At 42.6% G+C, this 15153-nt stretch overlaps 1 protein-coding gene and 1 non-coding gene across 2 annotated transcripts in view; one reads left to right on the forward strand and one right to left on the reverse strand.

The window, feature by feature from the left end:
- FMN2 (formin 2) overlaps window positions 1-15153 on the reverse strand; it is a 373106-nt gene that overhangs the window by 293600 nt on the left and 64353 nt on the right. The gene's annotated exons all lie outside the window — the stretch shown is intronic.
- Window positions 6226-6298, forward strand: TRNAC-ACA (transfer RNA cysteine (anticodon ACA)). The gene has a single exon. It is a non-coding gene; the product is annotated as a tRNA-Cys (tRNA).

A 15153-nucleotide genomic window follows, 5' to 3' on the forward strand; every position in this document is an offset into this window, starting at 1 on the left:
TAACCCTGTATGTGAGACAGCAAAAGAGACACTGATGTATAGAACAGTCTTTTGGACTCTGTGGGAGAGGGAGAGGGTGGGATGATTTGGGAGAATGGCATTGAAACATGTATAATATCATATATGAAACGAATCACCAGTCCAGGTTCGATGCATGATACTGGATGCTTGGGGCTGGTGCACTGGGACAACCCAGAGGGATGGTATGGGGAGGGAGGAGGGAGGGGGGTTCAGGATGGGGAACACGTGTATACCCGTGGCAGATTCATGTTGATGTATGGCAAAACCAATACAATATTGTAAAGTAATTAACCTCCAATTAAAATAAATAAATTTATATTAAAAAAATACATCTGCATGTGGAACAACTCCTGCAGAACACCTATTGAACGGTGGCAGAAGACCTTCCAAAAAGGCAAGCTAATCTCTATATAATGGGGTAGGGCAAAAGAAATAAGGAAAAAAGAGAGATACAAAGTATTTGGCTTGGAACCCACACCTCTGGGAGGGAGCTGTGAAGGAGGAAAAGTTTCCACACACCCAGAAAAGCCCTCATGGGGGAAACTTGGAACCTCAGAGGAGAGTGCAGCAACAGGTGTGTGGAAGGCAATGCTAAGAGAATTCTACACAGGGATGGAAGCTAATTACAACTGCCCAGCCTGAGACACTTGTCTGCATGCCTTCCAGGGTAGGTAGGGGCTGGGAGCTAAGGCTCAGGCTTTGGAGGTCTGATCCCAGGGAGAGGACTGGGAGTGACTGCCATGAAGACAAGCTGAGGGGGCTAGGATGATACAGCTGAGGGAGTTCACAGAAAAACCTGGGCCTCCCATGGAGGTAAGGGATCATTATTGCAGGGAAGCTCTAACTCCACAAGCTCTCAGACAGCAAGATGCAGCCTTTGCAAGTGCCACAGGTGGGATGAGGCACGGCTGCAGTCTGTGACCACAGAGGCGGGAATGCTGGCCGGCTGCTGCCAAGGCCAGCTTGTGTGCCAGAGGCTAGTGGGCGATGGGGGGTGGTGGGGAGACAAGGCTGTGGTCTGTGACCCCAGAGGTGAGGTGTGGACTGCCACCAAACTATGAGCAGGTGCAGGTCACTATGGACACCTTTCCGGGAGCCTGTGCACCCTAACGCTATTGAGGGACCCATGACCCAGGGCCAATTCCCCTAGGAGAGTGCACGACCCACCTCAGGCTATAGCAACTTCCCACAGGCCTCTGCGGCAGGCAGTCCCCACACATCACAACTGTGATTCTGTATCCTTACCCCTCCCTGGCCACACTGAGCAAGTGAGCCCTGAACAGCCGCTTCTTTCTCCCTCCCCTTGTCTGGGTGGGAAACAGATGCCAGAGGACTGCCTTACAAACACAGGCAGGGCCAAAACCAAAATGGAGCACACCAGGGGTTGTGTGGCTAAAGAGGAAGGAAACTTGCTTGTGCAACCACAGCAAATTCCCCAAGTTGGGATGAAATTCCCCCAGTTGCTTGAGACTGTGGACTTTGGGGGCAATGGTGGACTTTGGAAGCAAGTACAAGCTAGAGCAAGGCCAGATCTGAGTCTGAGCTGACCCCACAGTGCCCAAGGCAGGTCCAGAGAACTTCCTAGTAGTATCGGAGGACTTCCTGAGTAGGCAGATTGGCTGGACCTCACTGTCGGGGAGAGGACACTCACAACTGAGTCCAGAGGAAAATATTTTTCTTACTATCTCTATATTTTTGTCTTTTTTTCTGCTATGTTCTATTGCTTTTTTAAATTATTCCTTTAATTTTTATTTTTTAATTACCTTTTCTATGCTTTTATTTTTAAATTTTATTTTTTCCTATGTCTACAGTACTTTTTCACTATATTGTATTTTTTCCATGTTTTTGGTTTTTGTATTTTACTAGTTTTCAGTGAAGTTGCTCAGTCGTGTCTGACTCTTTGTAACCCCATGGACTGTAGCCTACCAGGCTCCTCTGTCCATGGAATTTTCCAGGCAAGAGTACTGGAGTGGGTTGCCATTTCCTTCTCCAGGGGATCTTCCTGACCCAGGGAATGAACCTGGGTCTCCCACGTTGCAGGCAGATGCTTTACCATCTGAGCCACCAGAGAAGCCCCTAGGGGTTTGTTTATTGGTCTGATTACTCTCTTCTGTCTTAGTTCCCCTTTTCATTCTTCCTTTTTTTTTTCTCTTTTCTTTTTGTGAGTGTATGTGAGTTTATTGGTGTTTTTGTCTGTTTAGTTTTACCATTTGTTTCAGGGTTTTCTCTGTCCATTCTTTGTTTGTATGTTTGTGTGTTTTTTTTCCTTTCTTTTTTTTATTTCTTTCTCTTTCTTCTCTGTGTTGTGTAGAGTCTTGGTACTCCAGCCAGGAGTCAGGCCTGAAACCTCCAAGGTAGGAGACCTGAGTCCAGGATGCTGGACAACCAGAGAACTCCCAACCCCATGGCATATTAATCAATGAGAGCTCTCTCAAAGGCCTCCATCTTACCACTAACACCACGACCCACCCAAGGCCAGCAAGCTCCAGTGCCAGAGCTGCCCAAAACCATACCAAGCTCACAGACACTCCAAACACACCACTGGATATGGCACTGCCCTTCAGCAAGACAAGACCTAGATCCACTCACCAGAACACAGGCACCAGTCTCCCCTCTACCAGGAAGCCTTCACAAGACACTGGTCCAACCCCACCCAGGGGAACAAACCTCACAAGTAAAAGGAACCTGCAACCTTGCAAGCTGTGGAAAGGAGACCCCAAACACATTAATTAAACAAAAGGAAAAGACAGAGAAACATATAGCAGATGAAGGAGCATGGTAAAAACCCCCAAGACCAAACAAATGAAGAGGAAATAGGCAGTCTACCTGAAAAAGAATTCAGAGTAATGATAGTAAAGTTGATCCAAAATCTCAGAAATAAAATGGAGGCATAGATAAATAGGATTGAGGTGTGGGTTGAGGACATACAAAAAGTGTTTAATAAAGACCTAGAAGAAACAAAAATCAGACAATCATCAATGATAACACAGTAATTGAAATAAAAAATACACTTGAGTGAAACAACAGCAGAGCGAGGCAGAAGACTTGGATAAGTGAGCTGGAACATAGAATGGTGGAAATAATGGAAGCAGAGAAAAATAAAGAAAGAATGAAAAGAAAAAAGGACAGTCCCAGAGACCTCCATGACAACATTAAGCACACCGACATTTGGTCCAAGAGGAAGAAGATAAAAGAAAGGGTAAGAGAAAATATTTAAGGAGATTATAGTTGAAAACTTCCCTAACATGGGAAAGGAAATAATCACCCAAATCCAGGAAGCCTAGAGAGTCTCATACAGGATAAGCCCAAAGAGAAACACACCAAGACACATATTAATCAAACTAACAAAAATTAAACACAAATAAAAGGTATTAAAAGCAGCAAGGGAAAAGCAACAAATAACATACAAAGGAATCCCCATAAGGTTAACAGCTTATCTTTCAGTAGAAACTCTGCAGGCCAGAGGGAGTGGCAGGATATACTGAAAGTGATGAAAGGAAAAAAACTACAACCAAGATTACCCTAACCAGCAAAGATCTCATTCAGACTGGATGGAGAAATTGAAAGCTTGTTTAATTTAAGCAAAAGTTAAGAGAATTCAGCAACACCAAACCAGCTTTACAACAAATGCTAAAGGAGTTTCTCTAGACAAGAAACACAAGGAAAGAAAAGACCTACAAAAACAAACCCAAAACAATAACGTAAATGGTAACAGAATCATATATATCAAAAACTATCTAAATGGAAATGGATTAAATGCTCCAATAAAAAGATACACACTGGCTGAATGGATACAAAAATAATATCCATATATATGCTGTTTATAATAGAAATACTTCAGGCCAAGGGACATGAACAGACTAAAAGTAAGGGGCTGGGAAGAGATATTTCATATGAATGTAAATCAAAAGAAAGCTGGAGTAGCAATACTCATATCAGATAAAACAGACTTTAAAATAAAGGATAGTACAACAGACAAGAAAGGATACTACATAATAATCAACAGATCAATCCAAGAAGATATAACAGTTATAAATATATATTCACTCAACATAGGAACACCACAATACATAAGGCAAATGCTAACAACTACAAAAGGGGAAATCAACAGTAACACAGTAACAGCAGGAGACTTTAACACTATCACTCAGACCAAAGATAGATCATCCAAACAGAAAATTAATAATGAAACACAAGCCTTAAATGATACATTAGACCATATGGACCTAACTTATACAGGATATTCCATCCAAAAGCAGTAAAATATACTTTTTTCTGAGGTGCACATGGGATGTTCTCCAGGAAAGATCACAGCATGGGTCACAAAGTCAACCCCTGGTTAATTTAAGAAAATTACAATTGTATGAGTCATTTTTTCTGACCAAAATGCTATTAGATATCAATTACCAGAAAAAAACTGTAAGAACACCCACAAACACATGGAGGCTAAACAATACACTTTTAAATAACCAAGAGATCACTAAGAAATCCAAGAGGAAGTCAAAAAATACCTATAAACAAGTGGCAATGAAAACATGACAATTCAAAACCTATGGAATACAGCAAAAGCAGTTCTATGAGGAATGTTTAGAGCAATACAATTCTACCTCAAGAAATAAGAAAAACATGATCAAGTGGAGTTTATCCCAGGGATGTAAGGATTCTTCAACATATGTAAATCAATCAATGGGATACAAAATATTAACAAATTAAAAACAAAAAACATATGATCATCAAAATAGATGTAGAGAAAGTTTTCCACAAAATTTTCCATTTATGATTTTAAAAACTCTCCAGAAAATCGGCACAGAAGGAAACTTTTGTTGTTTAGTCACTAAGTTGTCTCCAACTCTTGTGACCACATGGACTGTAGCCTGCCAGCCTCCTCTATTCATGGGATTTCCCAGACAAGAATACTGGAGTGGGTTGCCATTTCCTTCTCCAGGGTATCTTCCTGACCCAGGTATGGAATCCATGTCTCCTGCATTGGTAGGTGTATTCTTTACCACTGAGCCACCTACCTCAACATGATAAAGGTCATATATAACAAGCCCACAGCAAACATTATTCTCAATGCTGAGAAACTGAAAGCATTTCCTCTAAGATCAGGAACAAAACAAGGGTACCCACTCTCACCACTGTTATTCAATATAGTTTTAGAAGACCTAGACATGGCAATCAATACAAAAAGAAATAAAAGGAATCCAGATTGGAAAAGTAGAGAAGGAAATGGCAACCCACTCCAGTATTCTTGCCTAGAGAATCCTGTAGAGGAGCCTGGTGGGCTCCTGTCCATAGGGTAGCACAGAGTCGGACACGACTGAAGCGACTTAGCATGCATGCATGCATCAGAGAAGGAAATGGCAACCCAGTCCAATATTCTTGCCTAGAGAATCCCAGGGACAGAGGAGCCTGGTAGGCTGCCAACTTTGGGGTCGCACAGAGTTGGACACAACTGAAGCGACTTAGCAGCAGCAGCAGATTGGAAAAGATGATGTAAAACTCACTATTTGCAGATGATGTGATACTATACATAGAAAACCCTAAAGATGCCACCAGAATATAGTCAATGAATTTAGCAAAGTTACAGGATACAAAATGAATACACAGAAATCTCCTGCATTCCAATACACTAACGATGAATAATCAGAAAGAGAAATTTAGGAAACAATGACATTCATCACTGAAACAAAAAGAATAAAATACCTAGGAATAAAACGACATAAAGTGACAAAAGAACTGTATGCAGAAAACTGCAAGACACTGATGAAAGAAATAAAAAATGACACAGATGGACAGATAAACTATGTTCTTGGATTGGAAGAAGCAATACTGTGAAAATGACTATACTACCCAAAGCAATCTACAGATTCAATGCAGTCCCTATCAAATGACAAATGGCACTTTTCAGAAAACTAGAACAAAAAAATTTACAATTTGTATGGAAACACAAAAGACCCTGAATAGCCAAAGCATTCTTGAGAAAGAAAAATGAAGCTGGAGGAATCCACCTTCCTGACTTCAGACTATACTATAAAGTCACAATCCTCAAGATAGTATGGTGCTGGAATAAAAACAGAAATACAGACCAATGGAATAAGATAGAAAGCCCATAAATAAGCCCATACATCTATGGACACCTTATCTTTGAGGAAGGAGGCAAGAACATACAATGGAGAAAAGACAGCCTCTTCAATAAGTGGCTCCCTGGTGGCTCAGACGGTAAAGTGTCTGCCTACAATGCAGGAGACCCAGGTTCAATCCCTGGGTCAGGAAGATCTCCTGGAAAAGGAAATGGCAACCCACTCCAGTACTCTTGCCTGGAAAACCCCATGGACGGAGGAGCCTGGTAGACTACAGTCCATGGGGTCGCAAAGAGTCGGACACGACAGAGTGACTTCACTTTCAATAAGTGGTGCTGGCAAAACTGAACAGCTACATGTATTATAAAAGAATGAAACTCGAACACTTCCTACCACCATACACAAAAATAAACTCAAAATGGATTACAGACTTAAATGTAAGGCCAGAAACTATAAAATTCTTAGAGGAAAACATAGGCAGAACACTCTTTGACATAAATCACAGTAAGATCCTCTCTGACCCACCTCCTAGAATAATGGAAATAAAAACAAAAGTCAACACATGGGACCTAATTAAACTTAAAAGTTTTTGCATAACAAAGGAAACTATAAACAAGATGAAAAGACAACCCTCAGAAATGGAGAAAACAATTGCAAATGAAGCAACTGACAAAGGATTAATCTCTGAAAGATATAAGCAGTTCAAAATCAGAAAAACAACCCAATCAAAATAGGCAGAGAACCTAAACAGACATTTCTCCAAAGATAACATACAGATGGCCAATAAACACATGAAAAGATGCTCAACATCACTCATTACTGCTGCTGCTGCTGCTAAGTCACTTCAGTCGTGTCCAACTCTGTGCAACCCCATGGACTGCAGCCCACCAGGCTTCTCCGTCCATGGGATTCTCCAGGCAAGAACACTGGAGTGGGTTGCCATTTCCTTCTCTAATGCATGAAAGTGGAAAGTGAAAGTGAAGTCGTTCAGTCGTGTCTGACTCTTAGCGACCCCATGGACTGCAGACTACCAGGCTCCTCCATCCATGGAATTTTCCGGGCAACAGTACTGGAGTGGGTTGCCATTGCCTTCTCTCTCACTCATTACTAGAGAAATGCAAATCAAAACTGCAATGAAGTATCACCTCACACCAGGTACTTCACAGCTGGTACTACTTCACAGGTACTACTCAGATGGTAAAGAATTCATCTGCAATGCAGGAGACCTGGGTTTGATCTCTGGGTTGGGAGGTTTCCCTGGAGAAGGGAATGGCAGCCAACTCTACTATTCTTGCCTGGAGAATTCCATGGAGAGAGGAGCCTGGTGGCTACAGTCCATGGGGTCAGAGAGAGTCGGACATGACTGAGTGACTAACACAAGTACACAAATCAGAATGACCACCATCAAAAAATAAATGCTTGGAGAAGATGTGGAGAAAGGGACCCTTTTGCCTTCTTGGTGGGAACATAACCTGATACAGCCACTACAGAGAACATGATGGAGATTCCTTAAAGACTAGGAATAAAATGACCATATGATCCAGCAACCCCCTTACTAGAGAAATAAACTGAGAAAACCACAATTCTGAAATACACATATTCTGAATACACAATCCTGAAATACACTGCAACGTTCACTGCAGTACTATTTACAACAGCAAGGACATGGAAGCAATGTAGATGTCCACTGAAAGATGAATGGATAAAGGAGTTGTGGTACATATATACAATGGAATATTCAGTCAGTTCAGTTCAGTTCAGTCGCTCAGTCATGTCCGACTCTTTGTGACCCCATGAATTGCAGCATGCCAGGCCTTCCTGTCCATCACCAACTCACTCAGACTCACGTCCATCAAGTCAGTGATGCCATCCGGCCATCTCATTCTCTGTCATCCCCTTCTCTTCCTGCCCCCAATCCCTCCCAGCATCAGAGTCTTTTCTAATGAGTCAACTCTTTGCATGAGGTGGCCAAAGTACTGGAATTTCAGCTTTAGTATCATTCCTTCCAAAGAAATCCCAGGGCTGATCTCCTTCAGAATGGACTGGTTGGATCTCCTTGCAGTCCAAGGGACTCTCAAGAGTCTTCTCCAACACCACAGTTCAAAAGCATCAATTCTTTGGCACTCAGCCTTCTTCACAGTCCAACTCTCACATCCATACATGACCACTGGAAAAACCATAGCCTTGACTAGATGGACATTTGTTGGCAAAGTAATGTCTCTGCTTTTCAATATGCTATCTGCTGCTGCTGCTGCTGCTAAGTCGCTTCAGTCATGTCCAACTCTGTGCGACCCCATAGACGGCAGCCCACCAGGCTTCCCCGTCCCTGGGATTCTCCAGGCAAGAACACTGGAGTGGGTTGCCATTTCCTTCTCCAATGCATGAAAGCGAAAAGTGAAAGTGAAGTCGTTCAGTCATGTCCAACTCTTCACGACCCCATGGACTGCAGCCTACCAGGCTCCTCCGTCCATGGGATTTTCCAGGCAAGAGCACTGGAGTGGGGTGCTATTGCCTTCTCCAAATATGCTATCTAGGTTGGTCATAACTTTCCTTCCAAGGAGTAAGCGTCTTTTAATTTCATGGCTGCAACCACTATCTGCAGTGATTTTGGAGCCCCAAAAAATAAAGTCTGACACTGTTTCCACTGTTTCCCCATCTATTTCCCATGAAGTGATGGGACCAGATGCCATGATCTTTGTTTTCTGAATGCTGAGCTTTAAGCCAACTTTTTCACTCTCCTCTTTCACTTTCATCAAGAGGCTTTTTAGTTCCTCTTCACTTTCTGCCATAAGGGTGGTGTGTATATTGTCACCCTGCTCATTTAACTTCTATGCAGAGTACATCATGAGAAATGCTGGGCTGGAAGAAGCACAAGCTGGAATCAAGATTGCCAGGAGAAATATCAATAACCTCAGATATGCAGATGACAATGGAATATTACTCAGCCATAAAAAGGAATAAATTTGTGTCAGTTGTAGTGAGGTGGATGAACCTAGAGCGTGTTATACAGAGTGAAATAAGTCAGAAAGAGAAAAACAAATATGTATTAATGAATATATATGGAATCTAGAAAAATAGTACTGATAAACCTATCTGAATGGAAGGAATGAAGACACTAGATGATCTAGAGGGGTAGGATGCAGGGGGCATGGAAGGGAGGCTCAAGAGGGAGCAGATATGTAGAGTTATAGCTAATTCATGTTGTTGTATGGCAGAAACCAACATAACATTGTACAGCAATTACCCTCCAATTAAATAAAAATATTAAGTCACTAGAAAAGAGAAAATGAACTCCAAATTATAAATTCTGTTCTTTCACTGTTTCTAAAGATTTCAAAGGGCTTCTCAAGTAGCAAAATATATTTTTGTTTTTAAGCCTTAGTTTTTCTTTTTTCCTGTCTTTAGCATAAATTATTGCTCAGATGATTAACAGCTATTTCTGTTCAAACTTTACTCACCTGAAGACACTCAAATTCCATCTTCCTGGTCAAAACATTTTGCTTTATCTTTTTGGGAGACAGGGCCCAACACACCTTTTCTATGTTGCATGAGGCTTTCCACCACAAAAGTGGATTTCTCTTACCATCCCAGGCTCAAAGTGCCTGCTGACCCTGTCCTGCTCTAATTCAGACATTAGAAGTGTCTTTTTTTTTTTTTTTTTTTTTTAAAGCCCTTCCTGTGAGGCAAGTTCATGGCCTCTGTTTCAGAGATGTAAGCCTGCCAGCACCGCCTCCCACACCACTGAGGGAGCCAGCTTCCTGATGGAGCAAGACATCCCCAGCATGCCTTTGAAATCACAGCATGAGCAACACAGATGAATTAAATAGAAGCTCCCATGCAGAGACTTCACTCTTTTCAGCAAGTGATCAATAAATCTGAAGTATCCTAAAATAAAATTTCATAAACAGACTGGAATGGAATTTAAATGAATGGTTTTGATCTCCCTCAAACCAAGCTGAAAGCTTCTCTTTGCAAGGGCCTTCCCAAGTCCTAGCCACCATTTTAAAAAGCCAACTAATTAGGTTTGCTGTTTGCTGTTAAATGATGTAACTAAGGAGTCCTTTCATTGACGAACTGAGAATTGTTCAAAAATTTTGAGAGTATGAGTTATTTAAAATTACTCAAAAATTACATCTTCCATCCAATCTCCCAATCTAGAAACCTGCTGACTTTAGACAACCCTGCACATTCTAAGTCTAGTCATTAGCTGAAACCAACCATCTCCAATTCAGATCCATCTCTAAAATGAGACTGTCATTCACCTCAATTGCTCCAGCTCTCAAATATTGTTTAAAAGATTTCAATAATCTCTTCCTTGGTTGCCACACTCATGCAGCCACCTCCCACTGTGCAGGGAGACCTCAGCTAAAGCAAAGACAACACACCCATCTCCTGCCAGGAAAACACCTTACAGATCTCCAATGATTCTGTGACAGAATTCTGTGTCCTGTTCTGGCCCATGCATGTGCCCTGACCCATGGCCTTCTGCCCACCACATCTCCTCCCATACTCCTCAAGGGCTCCTTTTGCTCCTGCCACCCCAGATGACTCCCTGTTTTCTGGATGTGCTAGGATCCATCAGAGCCCCATGCTTCTGGGGCAGATGATTTCTCTCAAAGACGCCCTGGCTTTCCACCTGGCAAACTCCTACTTAACCTTCAAGTGCCACTATGAATGCCCCCTCTATGGGTGTGGTGGGGGGCTTCTCCCCATGTACCCCAGGAAGTTAACCGTGGCATTGCCTGTGTTCCCACAGCACATTTAGCATCTGCAGTTCTTCTTTCACATGTGGTTTGTGTGCTCCCCACCCCCAGTTAAGCAGGAGCTCCCATGAGACATGAAGGTGTGCTATTCCTAGGTGGGTATGGATACTAACACTGGCAGAACCCCCTACTGCATGTTAGCTTCATCATGATCTCACACAAAGTACATGAACTTTAAGCCAGGCAACTCCTCAGTTTAAATCATAAATCCTATCATTGTCTAGAAGCTTAGCTGTGGAACCTTGTGCTTCCTCGTCTGTAAACAACCAGCTTATGAGGAGGCAGGAGGGAGAACTAAGGAAGAATGAGATGATACATGAACACTGACTGGAGACATCCAGGTATGCATATATCAACATGAACAATGATAAGACGGCTCTGACAGCCACTCTGTGCTGGGCATGTGGTCATGAACTGTCCATCATTACCAAGTGGTAACAGAGGCCCATAGAGGCCATGGGAGCTGACCAATGCCACGGGGCAAGTGCCAAGATGCAACCCCCCTGGGGATCTAACTATACACTCCAAACATCACTTCACTTACCTAAGTACCTGATATGTCATTTAATCCTTATCAAAATCCCTTTGACTTTCCTCACTTTGTGGATGAAAAAAAACTGAGCCTCAAATAAATAATTTGCCCCAAATCATATAGTTACAAGGTAAACAAGCTAGGACTCAAACTCAAGTGTGTTTAAACTCAAAACACTTCAGTCAAAATCCCATGGGCATTTTATAAAAGGTGCAAACATACTTTAAAATGGAAAACTGACAGGAAAATGGAAAACTCAGGAAAAGTATGTCTGTGGCAGTGATTCAATACAAAGCCAGGTTCCCCCTGGTCAAGATGATCAGGAAAACCTCCTGGAAGGATTTTAAAAGTATTTAAAAACAAAACTGGACACTAAAGAAATGAAAATTATTACTGGAAACCAAAACTAATGGCTTGAGAGCACTCAGGACAAGGCTGAAGTCAGCAGACCGGGGACAGAGAATTGTGGGGCACTCGGGGAACGAGGGACAGTCACAATGGGGAGAAGAGAAGGCAGGGGTGTGCACCATGTGAGCAGCACAGGGGACCTCAGCAAAACAGAGCAGACCCGGTCCTGGTGAGAATGAGCTATGATAATAAGCAGGTGGGAGGTGTGAAGACTGATCCAGGCTCTTGCCCAAAGCAGGTGGTGGCAGTCCTTGGCTCAGAGGCAGGCTTCCCGAGAGCTGAGGGGCACAGGTGGGGGCCACAGGGCCCCAGTGCAGAGACAGATGAAAGGAAGCCACAGTCATGCCTTCAAGAAGGAAGGAACACGTGACATTTTTCAAAGGAGTCTGATTTCAGATAAGCTGAATCTCAGATGTCAGTGGAACATGGAGGTCAAGGCTTTCAGCAGGCAGACATGCACAATCAGAGCCTGCAGATGTGATGGGAGGTGGGCACTTGCACGCAAGCCAGTGCATATGCACACGTGTGTGTAAAGACAAGGGGGTGGGGAAGAATTGTAAGGACTCTACTTTCTATCAATATATTTTAGCATCAGGAAGAAGAAAGGAGAAAAAAATCCTGTTTTATAGCAAGTGGGTGAAAGGGAGTTTCCAGGAAGTATTGTTTAAAATGGCCTGAGATCCAGCTAGAAGTAAGGAAAATGAATTCTCAAAATTAAGGGAATAGTTATCATTTAAGAAATATCTGAAATATGTTGATGGGCTTGGAAATTGGATAATAAAGGAAAAAATACTGGTAGAAAAGTAGAAGCAAGTTTTCCGGACGTCTTGTAAAAAGAAAAAATTCAGTCCACATAAGATGAAATCAAGGAAGATCACATAAAACTATAGACTTCCCACTGAAATGAGAAGGAGTCCCAGCACAGAATGAGTGGGTTGGATGGTTTCTGAGAAGAAGGAAAGACATTTGAAACAGGGAAGGGCCAACAGCAGGTGGCAGGGGATTAAACGTGTGCTGAGCGGTCAAGAGTAAGCAAGCAGCTCAGAAAAGGCCTCCTGAAAGTTCTGTGGACTTCCTGCAAAAACTGCTGACAGCTCTGAGGAGGAGAGTCAGAAACAACGAGCAGTAAGGGGGAAAATCCAGGAGGTCACACACTGAGAAATGCAAGCTCATCTCTGCACAGACCTGCTTAGTAGAGCAGTAAGGGTTCCAGAAACAGAATTTCCTAATTGGTATGTAGCACGACTTTGTTTCTATGGACGGGATCAGAGCCCGGGCCTCCAGCTCACAGAGGAAAAGACAGGCTAATGGGCCCTCATGCTGAGGTTCCCAGGGATATGACAGCAGGTAGAGGGAGGGGACAGCCTGGTAGGAAGGTGCTGTATGACACTACTGATGCACACACACACACACTCACTATGAAATTAAGGGAAACAATGAGAAGACCAAAAAACATAGAGATTTCAAAGAACTATCATCTGATTAAAAGAAACCAATTTTAAGTTCAGTTCAGTTGCTCAGTCATGTCCAACTCTCTGTGACCCCATGGACTGCAGCATGCCAGGCTTGCCGGTCCATCACCAACCCCCAGAGCTTGCTCAAACTCATGTCCATCAAGTCGGTGATGCCATCCAACCATCTCATGCTCTGTTGTCCCCTTCTCCTCCTGCCTTCAATCTTTCCCAGCATGAGAGTCTTTTCTAGTGAGTCAGTTTTTCACATCAGTTGGCCAAAATACTGGAGTTTCATCTTCAACATCAGCCCCTCCAGTGAACATTCAGGGCAGATTTCCTTTAGGATTGACTGGTTTGAATTCCCTGCAGTCCAAGGGACTCTCAAGAGTCTTCTCCAAAACCACAGTTAAAGAGCATCAATCCTTTGGTGCTCAACTTTCTTTATGATCCAACTCTCACATATATACATGACTACTGGAAAAACCATAGCTTTGACTAGACCGACCTTTGTTGGTCAACTAAAGTCTCTGCTTTTTAATATGTTGTCTAGGATGGTCATTGCTTTTCTTCCAAGAAGCAAGCATCTTTTGATTTCATGGATTCAGTCACTATCTGCAGTGATTTTAGACCCAAGAATATCAAGTCTGTCACTGTTTCCATTGTTGCCCCATCTATTTGCCATGAAGAGATGGGACCAGAGGCAATTAACTTTGTTTTCTGGATGTTGTTTTAAGCCATCTTTTTCTCTCTCCTCTTTCACTTTCATCAAGAGGCTCTTCAATTCCCCCTTTTTCTGCAATAAGGGTGGTCTCACCTAAATATCTGCCCACTTCAGTACTCTTGCCTGGAAAATCCCATGGATGGAGGAGCCTGGTAGGCTGCAGTCCATGGGGTTGTGAAGGGTCAGACATGACTGAGCAACTTCACTTTCACTTTTCACTTTCCTGCATTGGAGAAGGAAATGGCACCCCACTCCAGTGTTCTTGCCTGGAGAATTCCAGGGACGGCAGAGCCTGGTAGGCTGCCGTCTATGGGGTCACACAGAGTCCGACACGACTGAAGCGACTTAGCAGCAGCAGCACCTGCATATCTGATGTTATTAATATTTATCCATGCAATCTTGATTCTAGCTTGTGCTTCATCTGGCCTGGCATTTCACATGATGTACTCTACATATAAGTTAAATAAGCCGGGTGACAATATAGAACCTTGACGTACTCCTTTCCCAATTTGGAAACAGTCCATTGTTCCATGTCTGCTTGTAACTGCTGCTTCTTGACCTGCATACAGATTTCCCAGTAGGCAGGTAAGCTGGTTTTGTATTCTCATCTAAGAATTTTCCAGTTTGGATCATTGAAAAAGCAAGAGAGATCCAGAAAAACATCTATTTCTGCTACATTGACTATGCCAAAGCCTTTGACTGTGTGGATCACAAGAAACTGTGGAAAATTCTTCAAGAGATGGGAATACCAGACCACCTGACCTGCCTCTTGAGAAATCTGTATCCAGGTCAAGAAGCAACAGTTAGAACGGGACATGAACAACGGACTGGTTCCAAATTGCGAAAGGAGATTGTCAAGGATGTATATTGTCACTGTACTTATTTAACCTATATGCAGAGTACATCATGAGAAACGCTGGGCTGGATGAAGCACAAGCTGAATCAAGATTATTTGTGGCGGATTCATTTTGATATTTGGCAAATCTAATACAGTTATGTAAAGTTTAAAAATAAAATAAAATTAAAAAAAAAAAAAAAAAAAAGATTACTGGGAGAAATATCAATAACCTCAGATATGCAGATGACACCACCCTTATGGTAGAAAGTGAAGAAGACTAAAGAGCCTCTTGATGAAAGTGAAAGAGGAGACAGAAAAAGTTGGCTTAAAACT

Source organism: Bubalus kerabau, chromosome 1, assembly GCF_029407905.1.
Source record: "Bubalus kerabau isolate K-KA32 ecotype Philippines breed swamp buffalo chromosome 1, PCC_UOA_SB_1v2, whole genome shotgun sequence".
Lineage (NCBI taxonomy): Eukaryota > Metazoa > Chordata > Mammalia > Artiodactyla > Bovidae > Bubalus > Bubalus kerabau.